Source organism: Hyperolius riggenbachi, chromosome 8 (assembly GCF_040937935.1).
Source record: "Hyperolius riggenbachi isolate aHypRig1 chromosome 8, aHypRig1.pri, whole genome shotgun sequence".
In the NCBI taxonomy this organism is placed as follows: Eukaryota; Metazoa; Chordata; class Amphibia; order Anura; family Hyperoliidae; genus Hyperolius; species Hyperolius riggenbachi.
In genome coordinates, this window is record NC_090653.1 from 79,557,076 (window position 1) to 79,580,277 (window position 23,202).

The 23,202-nt window shown below is 43.6% G+C and overlaps 1 long non-coding RNA gene across 1 annotated transcript; it reads left to right on the forward strand.

The window, feature by feature from the left end:
- The first annotated feature begins 7,719 nt into the window (after positions 1-7,719).
- Positions 7,720-19,701, forward strand: LOC137528951 (uncharacterized). Its single transcript, XR_011023504.1, has 2 exons — positions 7,720-7,990; positions 19,191-19,701. It is a non-coding gene; the product is annotated as an uncharacterized lncRNA (long non-coding RNA).
- The last annotated feature ends 3,501 nt before the right edge of the window (positions 19,702-23,202 follow it).

The window sequence follows — 23,202 nt, forward strand, 5'->3', positions numbered from 1 at the left end:
CCTGGCTCCTCTTCACCAAACAGCACGGCTTGTAAGCCGTCGGGGACGAGCACGCACCGCGCGCACCACGCGGCCATGCGCGCGCACACGCGGAAGTGCGCCTGGACGCGGACTCTCGTCCAGATAGGCTTCAGCTGCCGCTGCCTGGACGAGCTTGCTCGTCCATATAGGCTGAAGCGGTTATAGTAGAATTGAATGTCTTTTTAAAAAAGGAAAATAAAGCCTCTGATCGTCCTGTAATGTACTAGTTCTTTATCTTTTGCAGAATACACACTGCAGTTCTTTATCTTTTGTAGATTACACACTGCAATGTGTCACAGAATGTATGCTGAGTGGTTTTCCTATTTTAATGTTTTTGGAAGAGGGAACTTTGCCTATTTAAGTTTGGAGATTTAAGAGGGGACCCTGTTATGTGTGGAAAATAAAGTGGATTATGACAGTTTAGGTTTGTAGATGTAAGGGGACACTCTGCTTACTTATGTTTGGAGATTTTAGGGGGGTCCCTGCCCAATTATGATTTTAGGGATCTCAAACTAATTATGGATTTGTAACGATCGGTGTAACACAGAGAGGATCTGATTACCGGTGATCTGCAGTATCACCGAGAATACAGATATACAGGATCTTCTCAAAAAATTAGCATATTGTGATAAAGTTCATTATTTTCTGTAATGTACAGATAAACATTAGACTTTCATATATTTTAGATTCAAATACACACAACTGAAGTAGTTCAAGCCTTTTATTGTTTTAATATTGATGATTTTGGCATACAGCTCATGAAAACCCAAAATTCCTATCTCAAAAAATTTGCATATTTCATCCGACCAATAAAAGAAAAGTGTTTTGAAAACAAAAAAAGCCAACCTTCAAATAATTATGTTCAGTTATGCACTCAATACTTGGTCGGGAATCCTTTTGCAGAAATGACTGCTTCAATGCGACGTGGCATGGAAGCAATCAGCCTGTGGCACTGCTCAGGTGTTATGGAGGCCCAGGATGCTTCGATAGCGGCCTTAAGCTCATCCAGAGTGTTGGGTCTTGTGTCTCTCAACTTTCTCTTCACAATATCCCACAGATTCTCTATGGGGTTCAGGTCAGGAGAGTTGGCAGGCCAATTGAGCACAGTAATACCATGGTCAGTAAACCATTCACAGGTGGTTTTGGCACTGTGAGCAGGTGCCAGGTCGTGCTAAAAAATGAAATCTTCATCTCCATAAAGCTTTTCAGCAAATGGAAGCATGAACCCACTTTTGAAACAGAAACAGCGGCAGAAGCGCCTGACCTGGGCTACAGAGAAGCATCACTAAACTGTTGCTCAGTGGTCCAAAGTACTTTTTTCGGATGAAAGCAATTTTTGCATGTCATTCGGAAATCAAGGTGCCAGAGTCTTGAGGAAGACTGGGGAGGGGAGAGGGAAATGTCAAAATGCCTGAAGTCCAGTGTCAAGTACCCACAGTCATTGATGGTCTGGGGTGCCATGTCAGCTGCTGGGGTTGGTCCACTGTGTTTTATCAAGGGCAGGGTCAATGCAGCTAGCTATCAGGAGATTTTGGAGCACGTCATGCTTCCATCTGCTGAAAAGCTTTATGGAGATGAAGATTTCATTTTTCAGCACGAGCTGGCACCTGCTCAAAGTGTCAAAACCACTGGTAAATGGTTTACTGACCATGGTATTACTGTGCTCAATTGGCCTGCCAACTCTCCTGACCTGAACCCCATAGAGAATCTGTGGGATATTGTGAAGAGAAAGTTGAGAGATGCAAGACCCAACACTCTGGATGAGCTTAAGGCCACTATCGAAGCATCCTGGGCCTCCATAACACCTGAGCAGTGCCACAGGCTGATTGCCTCCATGCCACGCCGCATTGAAGCGGTCATTTCTGCAAAAGGATTCCCAACCAAGTATCGAGTGCATAACTGAACATAATTATTTGAAGGTTGACTTTTTTGTTTAAAAAACACTTTTCTTTTATTGGTCGGATGAAATATGCTAATTTTTTGAGATAGGAATTTTGGGTTTTCATGAGCTGTATGCCAAAATCATCAATATTAAAACAATAAAAGGCTTGAACTACTTCAGTTGTGTGTATTTGAATCTAAATTATATGAAAGTCTAATGTTTATCAGTACATTACAGAAAATAATGAACTTTATCACAATATGCTAATTTTTTGAGAAGATCCTGTATACTTCATTATTGATGATCTGCAGTATCACCGATAATCAGATATATCTCTAACCTCTGGACACCTGAGTAATATGAGTGTTTTGGTGCAACAGTAATACTTTGAGGAGGGCCCCCGTAAAGGGGGTACAAGGCAGTATGGGATACTGCCCAAAAGGACAGGCTCCTTCCAAGGCCTGAGGCTCCCAAAGGGGAGGAGTCAGGCTGAGTGTGGGAAGGACCAGAGTGTGAGTGATACCAATGGTGGAGTGTCACTGACAGATCTGTGAACTATCTCTAAACAGAGGAGATAGTTCTCGAGGTCGGACAAGCCAGGTCGGCAACAGACAGATAGATCAGATACAGAGGGAAAGACTGATACGGGATCCTAAAACAAGCAAGGTTTGGCAACGGAGTATCAGAAATAGCGAAGTACAAAATTAGTAATCAGAAGAGAGGTCAGGAAAGCAGAAGGTCATAACAGATAATAAACAATGCCTAGTCTTGGTGTGAGCTCCGTGATCATCAACACCCTGGAACTAGTCTGAAGTATAACAGAATGATAATACAATTCCCTAGTCTGGGTGTGAGGTCCGTGATCATCAACACCCTGGAACTAGTCTGAAGTATAACAGAATGGTAATGCAAGTCCCTAATCTGGGTGTGAGGTCCTTGATCGTCAACACCCTGGAACTAGTCTGAAGTATAACAGAGAATCTGACAAAAGGTCTGAGCGCTTCCACGTAGTGATCGCAACGGCAGACAACCAGAGAATGACCAGCACCCAGTATATATAGCAAAGCACTCTCCAGCGCCTCCCCTAAGTGCTGGACCAATGGGAACTGGTTGAATCGTCAGCTGACCGGCTTGGTCAGCTGACTCCCTTCTGGCTGTCATAAAAGTTCTGCCCCTTGGCGCGCGCGTCCTTCTGAACCTGTGAGGACTATCAGTCCCAGCCACACCAGACATGTGTTGCAAATCACCCGCCGCGCTGGACGCGGAATCTGCTGCACCGCTATTAAGGCATGCGGCGGTTCCTCCGCGTTCGGCTATAATACTGGATGTAGGCCTATGCGTGCAAACCGCCGCGTTGGACGCGGAATCAGCCGCCCTGTTCTGAGTACACGCGGCGGCTTTTCCGCGTTTTCTCACAGGATTGGATTTGGGTAACCGTGCTTGGCAGACCAGGCATCCATGGTCAGGTGGACCCTTGACCCAACGCTGTGTGCCAGAGATGACACCACTTGCCTCTCCACTTCACGGTACACTTTGGGTATCACCTTTTTAGAGAAATAATTGCGGCCTGGTATCTTCTACTGCGGTGTCCCAATGGCCACAAATTTACGGAAGGCTTCAGAGTCCACCAGCTGGTATGGTAACAGCTGGCGAGTTAACAGTTCCGCCACGCCAGCTGTCAGACGCCGGGCAAGGGGGTGACTGGCAGAAATTGGCTTCTTCCGCTCAAAGATTTCCTTTACGGACACCTGGCTGCTGTGGGCAGAGGAGCAGGAACCGCTTAAGGGCAGAGGTGGAGTGGAGGAGGGTGGCTGTGAAGGTGCAAGGGAGAAAGTGGCTGAAGATGCTGCACCTGAAGGAGGAAGAGGAGAAGGAGGGTGGCTTTTCTTTTGTGTGCTGCTTTTCCTCTGGTGCTCTTCCCATTGCAGTTTGTGGCTTTTCTCCAGGTGCCTTCGTAAGGCACTTTTCCCTACGTGAGTGTTGGCCTTTCCGCCGCTCAATTTTTGGAGGCAGAGAGAACAGATGGCATTGCTCCGATCTGAGGCAGACACATAAAAAAAAATTCCAAACCACTGAGCCCCCCTGGGGTGATGGCACTGTTGGAATGAGAACATTAGGCAAACACTCCAAGTGAATAGTGCTTTACCCGTGCTTCACTCTGTGCAAAAATCCATACACATCCCCTTTAAAATATCAGCTCACCAGATGTCAACCACCTCACATCCAGGTGGGTGTAGAGTTTGGTTTCAATGAGTCAATGGCGTCAATTCACCAGAGGTTACCAACCTATTTATCTCTTGGGAGGTAATTTACCTCCTGTGATATCTCCAAATAACAATTCTCCAGAAGTATAGGGGAAAATATCGACAGAGAGAAATGCAAGAGATAAATGTGAGATAAGTATGAGATAAATAAGTGATAGTTAGTAGTTAGTTTTTCTCCAAATCACAATTCACCAGGGAAGAAAGGGGGTATGGCCATTCGTTATTTTTTCATCTCTTTATCCCCTGAATGAACCTGGAGATATCGTGGTTTTCACACAGCAGCTGCTGCTGTGGAAGATGGAGCCTTTTGAGCTTACTCTGTTAGGCCTGGTGCACACCAAAAACCGCTAGCAGATACGCAAAATGCTAGCAGATTTTGAAACGCTTTTTCTTCTTTTTCTGTAGCGTTTCAGCTAGCATTTTGCAGTTTTGTGAAGCGTTTTTGGTGTAGTAGATTTCATGTATTGTTACAGTAAAGCTGTTACTGAACAGCTACTGTAACAAAAACCGCCTGGCAAACCGCTCTGAAGTGCCGTTTTTCAGAGTGGTTCGCGTTTTTCCTATACTTAACATTGAGGCAGAAACGCCTCCGCAATCCAAAATCTGAAGCAGCCGGGAGTATGCGTTTCTGCAAAACGCCTCCCGCTCTGGTGTGCACCAGCCCATTGAAATACATTACCCAAGCGTATCCGCAGCCGCAAGCGGATCGCAAAACGCAGCCGAACCACTCTGGTGTGCACTAGGCCTCAGAGCTTGCTTCTATTATGAGGAGACAAAGGCGCAGGAAAATGGTCTGTTTAATCGCCCCTCGTATTTTTCATGAGAGAACAGTTCTTGATAATTTTACTGAGACAGAGGTGGTGAAGAAGTTCAGACTCACTCGTGACATGATTTATGATATGATCCGGCAGTAAAAGGCGGGAATATTCTGGTCACGTAGTGGTAAAACTCCGCCTCCTACCCACAATGCTTCACTTTCAAGCTTACAGAGAGGAAAAGTATCCCATGTAAATCATTAATACTGATTACCTAACTCTCTGCTTTCTCACACTTTCCTCATGCATATCTCTCCATTATCCCCTGCTATCGAACGCTTTTCTCTCTGTCCTCTCACACTGGTGAAGTGACTCCAGAGTGTTAAAATACCTCATGAGATAAACTACCTACCTTTTTTCTCTTAGTAAATCCTCTCTGGTGAATTGACGCCAATCTGTGGCAGCCCAGTAGTAGACAATTCTAGTGTTTAATTCAGTATCCTCATAAAAAATATACAATATAACAACCATAGCGATTTTTTTTTAAATATTTAGCACTGTCCTGCGCTATATGGAACACTCACGTGGTCAGTAGTAATGAAAGCCTATCGGGCTGATAGCCCAGCGGTGTCACCCTCAGTGTGGCTCCGGTGTCCTGTGTCCACTCCGGCGTATCCGCTCATCTCCCTCGTACTCAAACCGGCCGGCAAGTTCCATGTCCAGTGACGTCAGACACACCTTGCTCCGCCCTACGTGTTTCATCCGTGCGGACTCATCAGGGGCCCCTGATGAATATTTAAATTGTTTTACGGTATGATTGTTTTATTGTATTTTTTATGAGGATACTGGATTAAATACTTGAATTGTCTACTACTGGGATGCCTCAGGTTGACTCATTGAAACCAAACGCTAGACCCACCTGGATGTGAGGTGGCTGACATCTGGTGAGCTGATATTTTAAAGGAGACATGTATGGATTTGTGCACAGAGTGAAGCACGGGTGAAGCACTATTCACTTGGGGTGTTTGCCTAATGTTCTCATTCCAACATTAATGCACTATGTTGAGCTCTTTTAATTTTACAGATTGTGCAATAGTGATGAAGAGGAGCACTGTCATTTTATATTAATTTTGGTGATCATTGGACTTTGTTGATAGCGAATACTTGGACTATTTAATAGGCTGCAGAGGAGAGTGTTATGATCGGGCAGGCGCAGTTTGTATACTAGAGGTTATCTGGGGCTCCTACCAGCCCCTGCAGCCGCCCTGTGCCCACGCCATTACTGAACATTCCTCTGGTCCCCTGCAGCACTCTTCTTGCATGGCCCCGGTCTGTGCACTTCCTGATCACACTACAGTGGGCGGGAGTGCTCTGCACAGTATAGACAAATCTCTCCCGAGGATGCGCGCAGTGGCCGTTGACTCGCCCCGCTGGAAGTGGGGCACTGTGGGGGACCAGAGAATTGTTCAGTGACGGCGTGGGCACAGGGTGCCTACAGGGGTCTGGTAGAAGAACCAGGTAAGTTAAACTTTTTTTTAGCTTAGGCCTCTTTCACAGTGCGACGTTAAGGTCGCACGTTAGAAAATGTTCCAACGCAGACCAACGCACAGCAATGCAAAGTCTGTGCAACATTCACAGTGCACACGTTGCGTTGTGTAATGTGTAGCAATATTTAGAAAGTACTGCATGCTGTGCGTTTAGCAATACATTTGCTGCGTTACGTGTGTTGCACATGCTCAGTAATGTGGTTTTTTTTTTTAAATGTAACGCATGCGCCGTTTTCGTTCCATCAGTATGCAACGAAAACGGCGCACCAAGAGACACATAACGTAGTACAAAATAATGTCCAATTTTAAAAGCTACATGCGCTGCGTTAGGGGCACGTTGTGCGTCTTTAACGTCACATCAAATGCACCGTCAAACTGTGAAAGAGGCCTTAAGGTTCCCCTTAAAGGGACTCCGAGCTCTGGTTAAAATAAAAATGTTCACTTACCAGGGGCTTTCTGCAGCCCAGTGCTGGTCGGGAGGTCCCACGCCGGCCTCCTGGCTCTTCTCCCCACGGATGTCCATATAGGGCTGATCGGCGGCTTCCCGGGCGACACTGGCTTAGTGTCGGGGCTCCTTCTTCCGCAAACCTCCTCAATGACGTCGCACGCCGGCCGCCTCGCGTCATCACGGTGGCCGGCGTGACAGCACGGCGCATGCGCGATTAAATCGGCGTGGGACGTCCCGACCAGCACTGGGCTGCAGAAAGCCCCTGATAAGTGAACATTTTTATTTTAGCCAGAGCTCGGAGTCCCTTTAAATAGAGCATCAGGGGGCTCTGTATGGCTGATATTGTGGTGAAACTCCTCCCACAGTGTGATGTCAAGTCCATGGTCCTGACAGTTTCTGTCTGTGAACCTCGTTGCATTGTGGGAAATAACGGCTTTTTCCAATTGCCAAGCCAGCAATACCTCCCTCTGTGCATAGAACTCTCAGTAATGAACATTCCATACAGCTCACCTGGCAGAACTAAATATGTCACTACCAGTGATACATTTCAGAATGTATATCAGGGAGAGGAAAGATTTTACAAAGGGCAAACACTGACTAAATCATCTATAAATGAATATTGTAAGAAAATAAATAAGCAATTTTATTCATGATGTAATTTTCACTGCAGTTCCTCTTTAAGCTAACCACGCACATGCACTACATATTGTCAACAACTGAGAATGAGGGTAACCTCAGAAAAGCGTATGTACCCGTAGAGGTCTGCGTGTACTCTGGACTATGCCCTCCCTGCCCTGGACTCCATGCCAGGATAAAGCTTTCCGACAGGGCCAGAAATACTTTCCTAATCCTATTGGCAAACCAATGCAATCATTCCCTGAACATCTGGAGAGATTTAACAAATTAAAGAGGCTATTGGGCTGTGCTCACAGAGCCCAGATTACACTGGAGCAAGCAGATTCCCTTCACAGGAGAATGATACAATAGCTATGAACTGAGGAGCTCTCCAATCATCTGTGGCTGGCTCACAAGCACAGGACACCACAATGGACTTTTCTCTGGTGGATGACCAGGTAAAGGGGATCCATACCTACAAGCCTACAAACAATAGTCTTCTTTAGGGCTGGTGCACACCAGAGCGGTTCTGTAGCGTTTTTAAAAACACTTCAGGATAGAAAACCACTTGGCTAATGTATTTCAATGGGATGGTGCACACCAGAGCGGGTCATTTTTTCCATAAACGCAAACTCGGGGGCTGCAGCATTTTTTAGATTTCTGAGGCATTTCTGCCTCAATGTTAAGGTATAGGAAAGTGGAAAAACGCTAGATCAGAGCAGTTTTCCAGGCGTTTTTCTTACAGAAGCTGTTCAATAACAGCTTTACTGTAACAATATATGAAATCTGCTACACAAAAACGCTCCAAAAAACGCTATGCATGTTTAGAAAACGTCTCTAAACATGCCTAAAATCGCTCTGAAATCTGCTTCAAAAACCCCTAGCGTTTTTGGTGTGCACTGGGTCTTATCGCTAGATTTAGCCTGTAGGATTTATTTCACAAGGCAAGGCAATGAGCAATGATTTGCACAATTCCAAATTCATAGCACCAATTGGATTTCAGCTTAATTTTGGCTTAATAATTCTGAAATCTGTTTCCCATCTGACTACTAAAAGGAACCCGAAGAGAGAGAGAGACATATGGAGGCTGCCATATTTATTTCTTTTTAAACTATACTAGTTGCCTGGCAGCCCTGCTGATCTTTCTGGACAGTAGTGTCTGTATCACACACCTGAAAAGAGAATGCAGCTAATATTGTCAGATTTGTGACAAACATCTGATCTGCATGCTTGTTCAGGGTCTATGGGCTAAAAGTATTATGCTACGTACACACATGCGACAACGATCGTTCGTTGTGAACGACGAACGAACTTTTAATTTATGAAAGAACAACCTGAGTAAAGTTAGTTTTTAAATGTGTGTAACGATCTGATCGTTAGAACGAACGTTACATCACGTAAAGCAACTATTGTGCTTGCACATAAAAATGAGAAGTTTCATAGAGAAATAGCGAAATGCGCATGTCAAGCCTAGTACGAACGCCAAGCTAGATCGTTCGGATTTAACGATCTAGTTAGTCCGTCGTTAGTTGGTTTTTTTGATCGTTGGTTGCTTTTTTTTAAACGATCGTCGTTTGAAACGATCGGGGAACAATCGTTTGAAACGACTATAGTCGCATGTGTGTACGCACCTTTAGAGGCAGAGTATTAGCAGGACAGCCAGTCAATGTGCATTGTGTAAAAGGAAATAAATGTCAGCCTCCATATATCTCTCACCTCAGGTTCACTCTAAAGGACAACTGAAAGGACAACTATAACGAGAGGGATGTGGAGGCTGCCATATTTATTTCCTTTTAAACAATACCAGTTGCCTGGATATCCTCCTGATCCTCTGCCTCTAATACTTTTAAGGCTCATACACACATCAGACTATAGTCTTTGGAAAATGAAAGATCACAGACCAATTTTACCCCCTTCCATGTAGTATGAGAGCCATACCTTCACAGTCTATTCTATGGAGTCGAACTCCCCATCAGACAGAAATCTTTGCAAGATGCTGCACACAAACATGCTGTACACATTCAAAAGATCAGTATCTGCAAAAGATCTGTTCCTGCAAAAGATCCATTCCTGCAAAATGCATCCATAGTCTATGAGATCTGCAGATCCTCATACACACCTTGTTTAACAGACATTCATCTGCAGATCAGATCCACCGGGATGGATTTTCAGATCTGCAGATGAATGTCAGTTAAACAAGGTGTGTATGAGGATCTGCAGATATCATAGACTATGACTGCAATTTGCAGGAACAGATCTTTGGCAGGAACAGATCTTTTGCAGATACTGAGCTTTTGTGTCTGTACAGCATATGTGTGTGCAGCATCTTGCAAAGATTTTTTTCTGATGGGGAGTTCAGCTCCATAGAAAAGACTGTGTAGAGTATGGCTCTCATACTACATGAAGGGTGGTAAGATTGGTCTGTGATCTTTCATTTTCCAAAGACTATAGTCTGATGTGTGTATGTGGCCTTTAGCTATAGACCCTGAACAAGCATGCAGCAGATCAGGTGTTTCTGACATTATTGTGAGATCTGACAAGATTAGCTGCATACTTGTTTCTGGTGTGATTCAGATACTACTGTAGCTAAATAGATCAGCAGGGCTGCCCGGTAACTGGTATTTCTTAAAAGGAAATACATATGGCAGCCTCCATATTCGTCTCACTACAGTTGTCCTTAAAGTGGGAGGTGTATGGAGGCTGCCATATTGCTTTCCCTTTAAACAATACCAGTTGCCTGGGAGCCCAGCTGATCATCTGAACCTAGCGTAATACTTTTAGCCATAGACCCTGAGCAAGCATGCAGCAGATCAGGTGTTTCTGGAAAGATTAGCTGCATACTTGTTTCAAGTGTGGATTCAGATTCAGACACTACTGATGCCAAAAGAGATCAGCAGGGCAGCAAGGCAACTGGTATTGCTTAAAAGGAAACAACTATGTCAGCCACCATATACCTCTCACCTCGGGTTCCCTTCAAAGCTTTGTGCCTTGCCTTGTTAAAAATGCCACTATGACTGCTTACCGTACATTTAATGGGAGTTGATGTAATGTGCACTGAAGTAAGCCGGTGTTCAAAATCCAATCACATGTAGAGCAATCTGTTGAATGAATTTCCTCTGCAGTAAACACAGTCCGACTTCCCTGCGGTTTTTTGCATTAAGTGATAATGCTGCTCGTATCAGCCAATCAGTTCTTTAAATTCATTCTCTAATCTAATCTGAAAAATGACATCTAGAACTAGATTTGCTGTAATCAGCTGTCCCAGTAGCTAATATCTTTTTCTGTATAACTGTGGCCATAAACTTATCGATTTTACTGTCGAAATCCAGCCGATTCAATCTCTCCGATCAAATGCAATAGAAATGGATGCAGCGGGCTGCTCGAGCTATCAAACCAATTTTTGCCTGACATTGGTCAAAAAAATTGATCAGTCCAGGCGGAAAGTCTAGGTCAATCGGCAGCAGGACGAGAGCGGTGGCAGATCAGGACCAATAGTGTTGCACTGGGTTGACCAGTGAATGCTGTGGTTTGGTAGATTTTTTTATAGATTTTATTCTGAAATGTATTGAAAATCTGTTCCTAGTGTGTAGCTCATATCCGATAGACCCGTCAGATTTGATCTGACAGGATTCTGATGTTTGTATCTGATGGCATTCTATAAGTGTATGGCCACCTTTAGATCAATCGGTACACCTATCTGCCGATCTCTTTATGTAGCCCACTAGAATGTATTTAGCATTGCAGCCTTTTCTCTGGCCACAGCAGGAAGTCCAGAAACCAGGAGTTAGCTCACCTGGTAACGACATTTTAGTAACACTCCAGGACAGGTACACATTGAGACTTGGCTCCTCCCAGGAACAGGAAATATCCGAAAGCCTCTCTATAAATTGAACATGGACCAAGGGTCAGGCAGTATAATATCAAGGAACAGGAACAACATACTAACATAACCCTATTATATTACATCTAAATACATATAACATAACATGTATATCATGCAATATTTGATATATATGGGGGTGGGTACCCCCACCTGTCCTGGAGTGTTACTAAAATGTCGTTACCAGGTGAGCTAACTCCTGGTTTTTCCATAACACTCCAGGACAGGTACACATTGAGATGATAAGCAAGAAATCAATCACCAACCTCAGGGTGGGCTAACTGCCCTTAAGACAGTTCTTCCGAAGTCCTGATCGGCCTCCGTTATTCGATCCAGACGGTAGTGCCTCATGAAGGTCCCCAAATTCTTCCAGGTCGCCGCCTTGCAGATATTCAACGGTGATGTACCTGCCCTGTAAGCCCACGTAGTTGCGGCTGCCCTGGTGGAATGAGCTTTTAGGTTTACTGGAGGATCCTTCCCCATGATCTTGTAGGACTCAAAGATACAATCTTTAATCCATTTGGCTATGGTTTTTGTCGATGCTTTTAATCCCTTGGATTTACCTGCATAGTTGATAAATAACGATTCCGATTTTCTGAATTCTTTGACTTTTTCCAGGTAAGAAATTAAATTCTCTCGAACATCCAGTTTGTGTTGTATAATTTCCTTTTCTGTTGTCGGATTCATACAGAACGAAGGTAATATTATCTCTTGTGTCCTGTGGAACATGTCTCCCACTTTTGGTAGGAATTCTGGACTTGTTCGAAGAACAACCCTATCATTAAAGAAAGAACAATACGGTTCGTTGCATGAGAGAGCTTGAAGCTCACTAATGCGTCTAGCTGACGTAATTGCCACTAGAAATACTGTTTTCAGTGTAATCATTTTTAAAGAATCTTCATCAAACTGGTTGTTTGTTAATGCTTGCAAGACCAAGGGTAGATCCCACTTCGGAAACTGTCTAACTGACTGGTCTATTCCTTTCAATGGATCTTACAAATCTGATTATCAAAGGGTCTAGTGCTAATTTTTTGTCTAAATAAACCGATAGAGCCGATATCTGGACCTTAATGGTGCTTAAGGCTAACCCTTTATCAACCCCCTCCTGCAGAAATTCTAAAATTGTCGCCATTTCTGTGGAGTGGAAGTTTGAATTTTCTAGCCATAAATTAAAAGTTTTCCAGTACTTCTGGTATATTAATCGAGTGTTTTCCTTCCTACTTTTTAATAGGGTATTCACTACTCTAGAGGACAATCCTTTACCTTCAAGGACTGCCCTTTCAGAAACCACGCCGTAAGTTTCCATTTTCCTAGATTTCCTACAGCTTGGTCTTGGACCCGTATCATATTGTCTGATACTGGTATCTCCCATGGCTCCTTTACTAACATTGATAGGAGAAGCGGGTACCAGGCCCTCCTGGGCCAGTTCGGAGCAACTAGGATCAAATGACAGTGTGACTTCATTAATTTCTGCAATACTAGGGGTATTAGATTTAATGGTGGAAAGGCATACAGTATCTCCTGATTCCAGTCTTGTGCCAGGGCATCTATGGCTACTGGATTGTCCATCATATTGAGGGGAAAAAACTGCTCGCACTTCCTGTTGGACCGACTTGCAAATAAGTCCAGTTGTGGCTGCCCCCATTTGCTTACTATGGTCTGGAATAGATCTTGGTTGAGAGACCACTCCGTGTTGGTTACTTGAACTCTGCTCAACTGATCCGCTAAATAGTTCAATTCCCCTTTTAAGTGGACTGCTGTTAATGATAAAAGCTCTTGCTCTGCCACCTCTAGAATTTCCAGGGTCAGGAATAGCAATCTCCTCGACCTGGTTCCCCCCTGGCGATTTATGTATGCTACCACAGTTGCATTGTCTGAACGAATTTGTACGTGACAATTCCTGAGCATGTGGATTGTACTGATTAATGCTAACTTCACCGCCATCAATTCTCTGAAGTTGGATGACTGATCTGCTATTGCCTGATTCCATAGACCCTGTACTTGGAAAGTGTCCACATGGGCTCCCCAACCCGCCATACTTGCGTCTGTTGTCAAGATTTTTTGGACAGGTAGGGACCAGAGTCTGCCCTGTGTGAGGTGCTGCGATGTCTGCCACCAATCTAGACTCTCCTTTATATGGGAATCTACAGCCACTGTACAGTCTAGTGCATCCTGCTGTTTGTTCCATCTGGCTAGCATCCATGACTGCAAAACTCTGGTGTGCTTCAAGGCCCACTGAACTGCTGGAGCCACTGAAGACAGGAGACCTAGAAGCTGCATGATCTGTCTGATCCTTACTGTTTCGTAAGTCTTGAATTTCTCCACTTCGTTTACTAATTTTTGTATTTTCTCTTGTGGAAGAAAAATTCTCTGTTGTATTGAGTCTATTATAAAACCTAGGAACAAGATCTTCTGGGTTGCAGATAGTTGTGACTTCTCCCTGCTTACAATCCAACCTGACTGCTGTAGCTGACTCAGTACAATCTGTTTGTGTTGCTCTAGTTCTTTTAAAGTTCTTGCTACTATCAACAGATCGTCTAAATAAGGGATTATAATTATTCCTTCTCTGTGCATGGCCGCAATCAGCTCTCCCATTACCTTTGTAAAGATTCTTGGGGCTGATGTTATGCCAAATGGGAGGCAGCGGAACTGAAGATGCTGAACTCCCCTTTCCATCTGAACTGCGAATCTTAGAAATTTTTGCGATTCGAGTTCTATTGGAATGTGCCAATAAGCGTCCTGCAGGTCCACACTTGCCATAAAGCCGTCTGGTATCAGTAAATTTCTTATGGAGTAAATTGACTCCATTCGGAATTTTTCGTATTTTATATATGGATTGATTGGTTTTAAGTTTAGAATTATTCTGAACATTCCTGATGGTTTTTGTACCAGAAATATTTTGGAGTAGAAGCCTTGGCCTCTTTGTACTACTGGTACTACTGATACCACATGTCTTTCCAGCATGTCTGCAATGATCTCTTTCAACGCTTGCTGATGTTGTGGCAATATTAGTTTCTTGGTCACTACAAACTTTCTTGGGGGTCTCTTTTGGAATGCAATGTGATAACCCCTTTTTATCAGATCTAGAATAAATGGGCTTTTTGTTAAAGTTTTCCAATGTGGAAAAAAGTAGCCCAGCCTTCCTCCCACTTTTAAACTGTCATTGTTTGGTTTGTGCAGGGGTTTTAAAACTTGGCCCTGGTCGCTTTTGATCTTTATTGAAGGACCAGGTTCTTCTTTTATTCTGACTATCAGACCTGTCTGTTTGCCGGTTCTGGCGAAAAAACCTCTTCCCTGCTTTAAACTGTCTCTTTTTGGGGAATGATTTTTTCTTGCTGGCTGTTCTTTCCAGCACTTCATCCAATTCCGGTCCAAAGAGAGTGTCTCCTACTACTGGAATCGAGCACACTCTATTTTTGGAGGCCATACTCCCCTGCCAGGTTTTGATCCACAGATTCCTTCTGGCCACATTAGAAATGCCTGCTGCCTTTGATGTCAATCTTATAGACTCAGACGCGGCATCAATAATGTAGGCTATTGCCTTATGCATAACAGTCATTGAGTTAATTAGCTGATCTTTTGGTGTATCCTTATTAATATTTTCCTCCAACTGCTGCATCCATAAAGCAAGCATTCTTGCCACACATGTGGTTGCGGCTGAGGGTCTAAAATTTGCGCAAATGGCAGGCCATAACCTTTTTAAAGCATATTCGATCTTTTTATCTGATTGATCTTTAAGGTGTCCTAGGTCTTCAAAGGCTAATTCATCCTCTTTATTAACTTGTGAAAAGGCAGAATCCAATTTAGGACTTCTATCCCATATTTTACAGTCTTCCTCTGAAAACGGAAAACGTCTTTTAAACCCTCTTGACAAAAACAGTTTCTTGTCTGGATTTTTCCACTGACTCGCAATTAAATTCTTTGTGGATTTATGCACTGGAAAATACAACTCCTGCGGATTTTCCATCCCTTCATACAGTTTATCATGCATAGTTACTGGCTCTGTACTCGCTTTAGTTAAGCTTAAGTCTTCATAAATGGCTGTTAAAAGCATCTCAGTTTCTGCCACAGGAAATTTAAACTTGGAAAGCTTATTTTCTATTTCCTGTGGTTCTGCAGAACTTGCTGACACATCCTCATTATCGCTAACTTCCTCTTCATCTGAAATTATAACTGCTTTATTGGTTTTGCCTGTGGCCTTTTTATGTGTAACGACCTCCAATTCCTTAGGCTGATTAGTCTGATCAACTTGAGTCTCAGCTGATGTGTCAGATTTGGAAGGTGTTGCTGAGGCTTTCAACTCTTTCAATGTATCTTTTAAATCCTGTCTCAAAGCTTGTATATCTCTTTGAGAAGCGGATTCATGTTTCATCACTTTATAGGTACAATCCTTGCACAAGAGTTTTGTTGATGCAGGATTGACCTTTACATTGCACACAGGGCACCGCTTAGTGGTCTTTGCAGGGTCAGGTACATTTGTAGAAGTACCCTGAAATGACACAAAATAAAACTAGCTTGTCTCTTTTAAATAGACATCTGCCTCCAGCAATCTTACTTTTATATATCATAATCATTATCTAAAAATGAGACTATGTGTAACATACATTTCTAACATCTCATCACACATAATCTATGCATTTGTTTAAGGAAAAAAACACTTTGCATAATCATAGTCTTTGATTTAAAACATAATGACCGTATAATAGACACAGCCTGTGAACAACCACGTGTAGCAGAGAAAGACACTTATTACAGCCCAACCAATGCTGTATACACCACTTTCTGTACAAAGGCTCACTGCAGCCATCATTCCGTAATGCTGCACGCGGAATCATGCTCCCACAGGAGTCACCACCGCTGCCCAGGTCCCAGCAGAGCAATCTTACCTTTCCTGGCTCCTGCTCTATCTCCGACATCCTTCCGCACTGCGAGACGCCGAGACACTGAGCGCTGGGACTCTGGGCAGCCGCACCTCTTCACCCGGCAAACTGGAAGTGACGTCACGCAACCCGGAAGTACTCCCCGAGGTTGCGGCCGGAAGATTTCCGCATTACGCCTCCGCATTGCATCTACCGGACGCCATCCTCCATGCCGCCGCCTCCGCGTGGTGGGTCCTCGGTGCAGCTCTCCCTGAAGCGGTGCCTTAGTTTAGGCCACATGCAGGCCGACCAACAGGGTGAAGGAACGCTGGAAGCCATTACCAGCCGGCCATCCCACAGGTACCTTCCAGCCATAGTGGATCCTCTGTGTGTAGCAGGATCCCCATTTGTGCCAACACCTTCCCTAGACACCCAGGCTCTCCGGGACAGCGAGCACATAGAGAGACCTGGTTCCTGGACCAGGAAATATCCAATACTGCCTGACCCTTGGTCCATGTTCAATTTATAGAGAGGCTTTCGGATATTTCCTGTTCCTGGGAGGAGCCAAGTCTCAATGTGTACCTGTCCTGGAGTGTTATGGAAAAAAGCCATTATCTAGGCAGACAGGTCAGAATATAGAGGGGACTCTCAATGTATGCCAGGCTTGCGTTCCACCTGCATGCTGGAAATTGCACGCATATGCATACAATTTTGAGTGTTTTACAGCAAACATTTGCATGTGCTTTCCAATTTAAGTACTAGCTAGCGACAAATTACCATATGGCCTGGCCTTACTTTCTGTGTAAAGCTATGCAATTTTCTGCACAAACCTCCACCAGACAAGCGTTTCTAAACAGAACCCTAATAAATCATTACTCATGATTTGCATATGTTCAAAACAGTGCTGTATGCTATCAGAGTTACAGATTACCTGTCAAGCTCATGGCGAACCAGAACTCCCAGGAGTGTATAAGGAGCTACAAAGGACCACAAAGCCCTCTTACCAAAATGCTATGGGGAAACAAAAAGACGGTTTGCCTTCTTAAAACAGAAGGTATCTGCCATTATTCAGTTAGGAGTGAGCATATGTCGTCTCCCATAATGCATCACTGCTGAATATGCACATCATCCTTTGTTGTCCCTGTAAGCTAACTGCACCTCCAGAACCGCTGGAAGGCAATGATGAGTCAGCTTGTTAATTGTACATAACCGCAATAAGCCAACATGCATACTTGCCATGCTTAATATAATACTTGCATTTCTGCTGTTCTTCCTGCTCCAACACAAAGATATTGACCATTTAAACTTTTATTTGCTATCCTGCTAGGTTTAAAGAGTTTGCACAACCGCACAAAATTTACTGGCCCACAACTGGGTTTTAGAAGAACTTCAGGTGTAGTTGGAGGAATCTGACTGTATAGACAAAGCTCTGCTTTATTAACCCTAGCAATGAAAAAGAAGAAATCTCAGAGCCAACTCCAATCTGAATTATTGCAAAAACTTTGTTTTAAGAAAGCAATCTTTTGTTTTCCTAGCATTTTAGTAAGAGGGCCCTTTGGTCCATTGTAGCCCCATACACACTCCAATGAGTTCTGGTTCACCATGAGCTTGCTGGGTAGTCTGTAACAATGAAACAAAAACACAGACACGTGTCTAAGTAGGATTGGTATTATATGTTCACGCGTTTATCTCATCATGCCAAGTTTCAATGCAGGTTACCTTTAAAAACTTTGAGAATGGCCAACGTAGGTCTTCAGTGAGAAGCTATATATAGTACTAAAAGAAAAAATAACTAAACCAAAGGCACATTGAGAGCCCTTGTACACTTGCAGGTAAATCCTGCATTGCCGCAAGAGCAATGAAAGTCTATGGAGACTTTCACACCTAATGCGGTCCGTTGCGGTGGGCAGGAAGTATCAGTCAACACAAGGGTAGCAGTGTGTTACCGCAAGCATCGTGCTTGGGGCAATAGAAGTCTATGGGCAACGCAGTAACTGTAAATGATGGTTCGCAGTGCGTCGCTGCACGCATGCGCGGACTTGACGGGAATTCCAGTGACATGCGTCCTATCCAGCTGAGAATAAGTCACTGAGCAGGGGCCGGCGTTATGCTGTTGGTGCATTCTGCCGCAGGTTCATATGATTGTCATTTTTTACGTTACGGTGGGATGTGGCAGGTGCATCGCTTCGCACCACAATGCAAAAAAAAATAAAAAAATAAAAAAATGCAAAACCGCCCTGAGCAATAAGCAGAATATTTCATCACACTATACTGACATACGAGTTTCTGTAATGTGCGTACACAGATTTGACCACACCTCTGCTTTCCTTTCCTACCTCTTCCTGTAAGAACCGCAGAGTATAACGGAGATAAACAAAAAGATGGACTGAAAATTCTAGATCAGTACCCTGAAGTCACAACTGCAGGATTGCAAAAAAAAAAAAAAAAAAGGTTCATAAAACTTGTGTGGAAGTGTAATTTTTCAATCCTCCCCCAACTAACTGCTGCTTTTTCCTGTAAGCGAAGTGAAGTTGGCAGTGCCTTACTCGGGCGTGATTTTTTGAAAAGGAGGAAAAACAAAAATTAGCAGGAGGAGAAAAGACACTTAGGCCAGAAACCCACTCGGAGCCATTTTCCGAGCGCTTTGCGATTTCAAAACTCTTGCTAATGTAATGCTGTGGGTGTGATCCAACTTGAGCGATGTGATTTCATAAAAAATCCCCACTTGTGATTAGAAATCGCTCCTAGTGGGTTTCTGGCCTTATGCAGCAAGGTAAGGACAACGTTTCAAGATAGAGTGTAAACAAATTGTAATAATAGTAATAATAATCGGCCATTTGGATTTTAGCCTGACACCTAGGAGAGCAATCCTGTCCCATTTCTCTGCCCAGGGGTAATTGTCCTTTTTGTCACCAACAGCTGTCGGCAATGAGTGGGCTATTCCTTTACGCATCCTATAAAGAGGACCTGTCTTTCCAATCATCATTATCCACTCTCAGCACAGGAGCAGGACAGCGGATGGATCAGAGTGACAGGGGACAGCCAACAAGTGATGACGTCTGGTTATGGATTGCCATTCTGGCCACGGTGGGAAACATTATGGTTCTGGGGGTGGTGTGTGCCTGCACCTTCTGATAGAACAGCCATGAACACAATGCACAGGACATCCCACCAAATGTGCTGTACAAGGTATACAGAATTCTACCACTGGGGGCAGTGTTCCATTCCGATTCAATGAAGGCCATAATGCTAAAAAAATGAAAACATCATCAATAATATTTTAAGTTTTTTTTTATTACTATTGTACAAATAGCTCAGTTACAGAAAGTATAAATCATATTAAAATGTGTTAATGTAAATGTGTTGCACCAGCTGGAGATTACAGACAACAAAAAAACACAAATAAAAAGATGTTCAAGTCCTAACAAAATGGCTGCATATTTATTGACCTTGACATTGTAAAGTTCACCTACATCACTTTGCATCCATGAACTGGTTACATCTTTCTCTTACATGCTTGTTTTTAACGGATTTCATAAATCCCACCTTGTATTAACCACCCTGGCGTTCTATTAAGATCGCCAGGGAGGCTGCGGGAGGGTTTTTTTTTTTAATTAAAAAAAAAACTATTTCATGCAGCCAACTGAAAGTTGGCTGCATGAAAGCCCACTAGAGGGCGCTCCGGAGGCGATCTTCCGATCGCCTCCGGCGCCCAGAATAAACAAGGAAGGCCGCAATGAGCAGCCTTCCTTGTTTCGCTTACCTCGTCGCCATGGCGACGAGCGGAGTGACGTCATGGACGTCCTGACGTCAGCCGCCTCCGATCCAGCCCTTAGCGCTGGCCGGAACTTTTTGTTCCGGCTGCGCTGGGCTCAGGCGGCTGGGGGGACCCTCTTTCGCCGCTGCATGCGGCGGTTCGCCGCACTGCAGCGGCGATCAGGCAGCACACGCGGCTGGCAAAGTGCCGGCTGCGTGTGCTGCTTTTTATTTGAGCCAAATCAGCCCAGCAGGGCCTGAGCGGCAGGCTCCGGCGGTACTGGACGAGCTGAGCTCGTCCAGACCGCTCAGCTGGTTAAAGGACAACTGAAGCAAGGGGGGATATGGACACTGCCACATTTGTTTCCTTTTAAGAAATACCAGTTGCCTGGCTGTCCTGCCGATCCTCTGCCTCTAATACTTTTAGCCATAACCCCTTAGGCTTTGTTCACATGATAAATCGCCAGTGCTATCGCAAGCGCTAAGCCCTTTATTGAGCTTTTTTTTAAGTGCTTTTCCCTGCACTTTGCGCTTAGAAAAGCGCTTTTGCTCAGCGATGATTTTTTCACTTCCTGACGTTAGTCAGGAAGTTCTTGTAGCTGGAAATGAATAAATACAATGCATTTATTCATAAAAGCGCTCGGGAAATCGCTATACAAAGCGCTTTTTCAAGCACTTTTGCCATTTCCATATACCTTCCATTGAGCCAAAGGCTCAGAAAACGGTACATGTAGCGCGTTTGCCAGAAGATCGAAACGCTTAATGTACATGTGAACAGTCATAGGAAATTATTGCACAAGCGCTCATAGTGTGAACTAGCTCTTATTGTCAGATCTGACAAGATTAACCACATGCTTGTTTCTGGTCAATCAGACACTACTGCAGCCAAATAGATCAGCAGGGCTGCCAAGCAACTGGTATTGTTTAAAAGGAGATAAATATGGCAGCCTTCATATCGCTTTCATTACAGCTGTCCTTTGAGGGCTCGTTTCCACTATTGCGTTGCGAAATCGCTGCGGCAAAATTCGCATGCAGATGCGAATTTTGCATGCGTGTGCATGCGAATTTTCATGCGAATTCGCATGCGAATTCGCACGGATGATGATGCATGCGAATTTAACCATGGCAATGCCGGTGTGCTTTTCCATTGATTTCATGCGAATTCGCATGAAAATTCGCATACCAAAACAGCATGCGAATTTCCTATTAAATACATTAGCGGCGATTCGCATGCGTTCCACTCTCAGGCGAATTCGTTGGCTCTTTTGTGCGTTTTTTCACCGCTGAAAAAAACGCACCTCAACAACGCTACAGTGGAAACAGGCCCATCCACTTGCATTACATGTGCGAATCTGCATGCGTTGGACGCATGCAGATTCGCGATAGTGGAAACGAGCCCTAAAAGATCAGCATGACAGCCAAGCTATCCTCATTTTGTTTCTAAAAATCAGCAATAGCAGCTTTCATTATCTCTCAGTGTAGATTCACTTTAAATTACAGCGGGGAATTAAAATATAAAATACTTTAGTAAAGTAAAACAGCACATTAAGATGATAAGACTTGTGAAATCCCTATTATATAGGGTGTGGGGTTTTAGAGCCCTTACTCAAATACTCAGACATAAAAAATAGTAACAGTCTCCAGCCAGGTAATGATAAAGACATCAGAGAAGCTCCATCTTCCTAGACTGTATTGCCCTACCTATGTAGTTAGCTCACTGCTTTTCCCAGAAGAGTGCACAGAATTCGACGTAACATTACAGATGTCCCTTAAATAGGAATTTCCTCTTTGGTGAAATACTAGTTTGAATTTAATAAATTATCAGCGTAATTGTGATTATATCACTTAATGGAATGGCCTTAAAGGAACACTATCGATTAATACATTTTTTCAATTGAGATAGGAATGGTTTGGGAAGTGCTGGTGTATACATATCACTGCTTACATCTTTATTTACTGTTATCAAAATACTTTCACACAAAACTGACTGCCAAGCTGAGCAGGGTGATGGGCCAGTAAATCATGAGGGGAGAGGGAATTCCTCACACTACATCTGTGTGTGACTGCAGCTGCCTTTCTCTCTGACTGAGCTGTATTCCGGAGAACAGAGGAAATGTTTCTTGTTTGTAATGGTGTGCGAAATCGGACACCACAGCTTCATATAACTCTGTAGTCTCACCCCATGCAAAGAACAGCACTTGCAGTGTAAAATTGAATTACCCCTTTCCAATGAATTGTTCTATTACTGCTAAAACCTATACACAACAAATTACAGCTTTTGCCTCTGATATTTAATATTAAAAATAGGAAAATGTTTACACAGCTACTTAGACATTATTTATACATTGTCATTTTATAACACTTTTATATTGATAGTGTTCCTTTAATAGTGGGGGTTGACAATGAGATACAAATAATTCTGAGTTGGTGCAAATTTTTTTGCTGCATGGAAATGCACCAGTCAGAAGCTTACTGCATTTGATTTCTCTATTTCCAGGTTGCATAAACTTAGCATCAACTCAAAATTATTAGCATCTAACTGACCATCCCCACTTAATATCCAGACAACAAAAACAGAAATACAGGCTGATAAAATCCTAGTTTTTGACTGCATAGCTGAGGTAGAGGGCATATTGTTGCACACAAACAGGAAGCTGGAGTATCTTTGACCATGACGCCTTAAGCCACGTACACACGCGACAACGATCGTTCGTTGTGAACGACGAACAAACTTTTAATTGACGAAAGAACGACCTAAGTAAAGTTGGTTTTTAAAAGTGTGTAACGATCTGATCGTTAGAACAAACGTTACATCACATAAAGCAACTATTGCGCTTGCGCATAAAAATGAAAAGTTCCATGGAGAAATAGCGAAAAGCGCATGTCAAGCCTAGTACGAACGACCGTTTTCCAACGATGTACTACTTTTGCACACGATTGTCATTGGAAAAAATCCACCAAACTAGATCGTTAGTTTTCTAGCTCGTCCGTCGTTAGACTTAATGGTCGTTGGCTGTTTTTTTTAAACGATCGTCGTTTGAAGCGATCGGGGAACGATCGTTTCAAACGACTATAGTCGCATGTGTGTACGCACCTTTAGAGGGGATCTAATTAACATGTATAAATACATCAGAGGGCAATATAATAGCTTGGCGGTGAGCTATTTGTCCCTAGG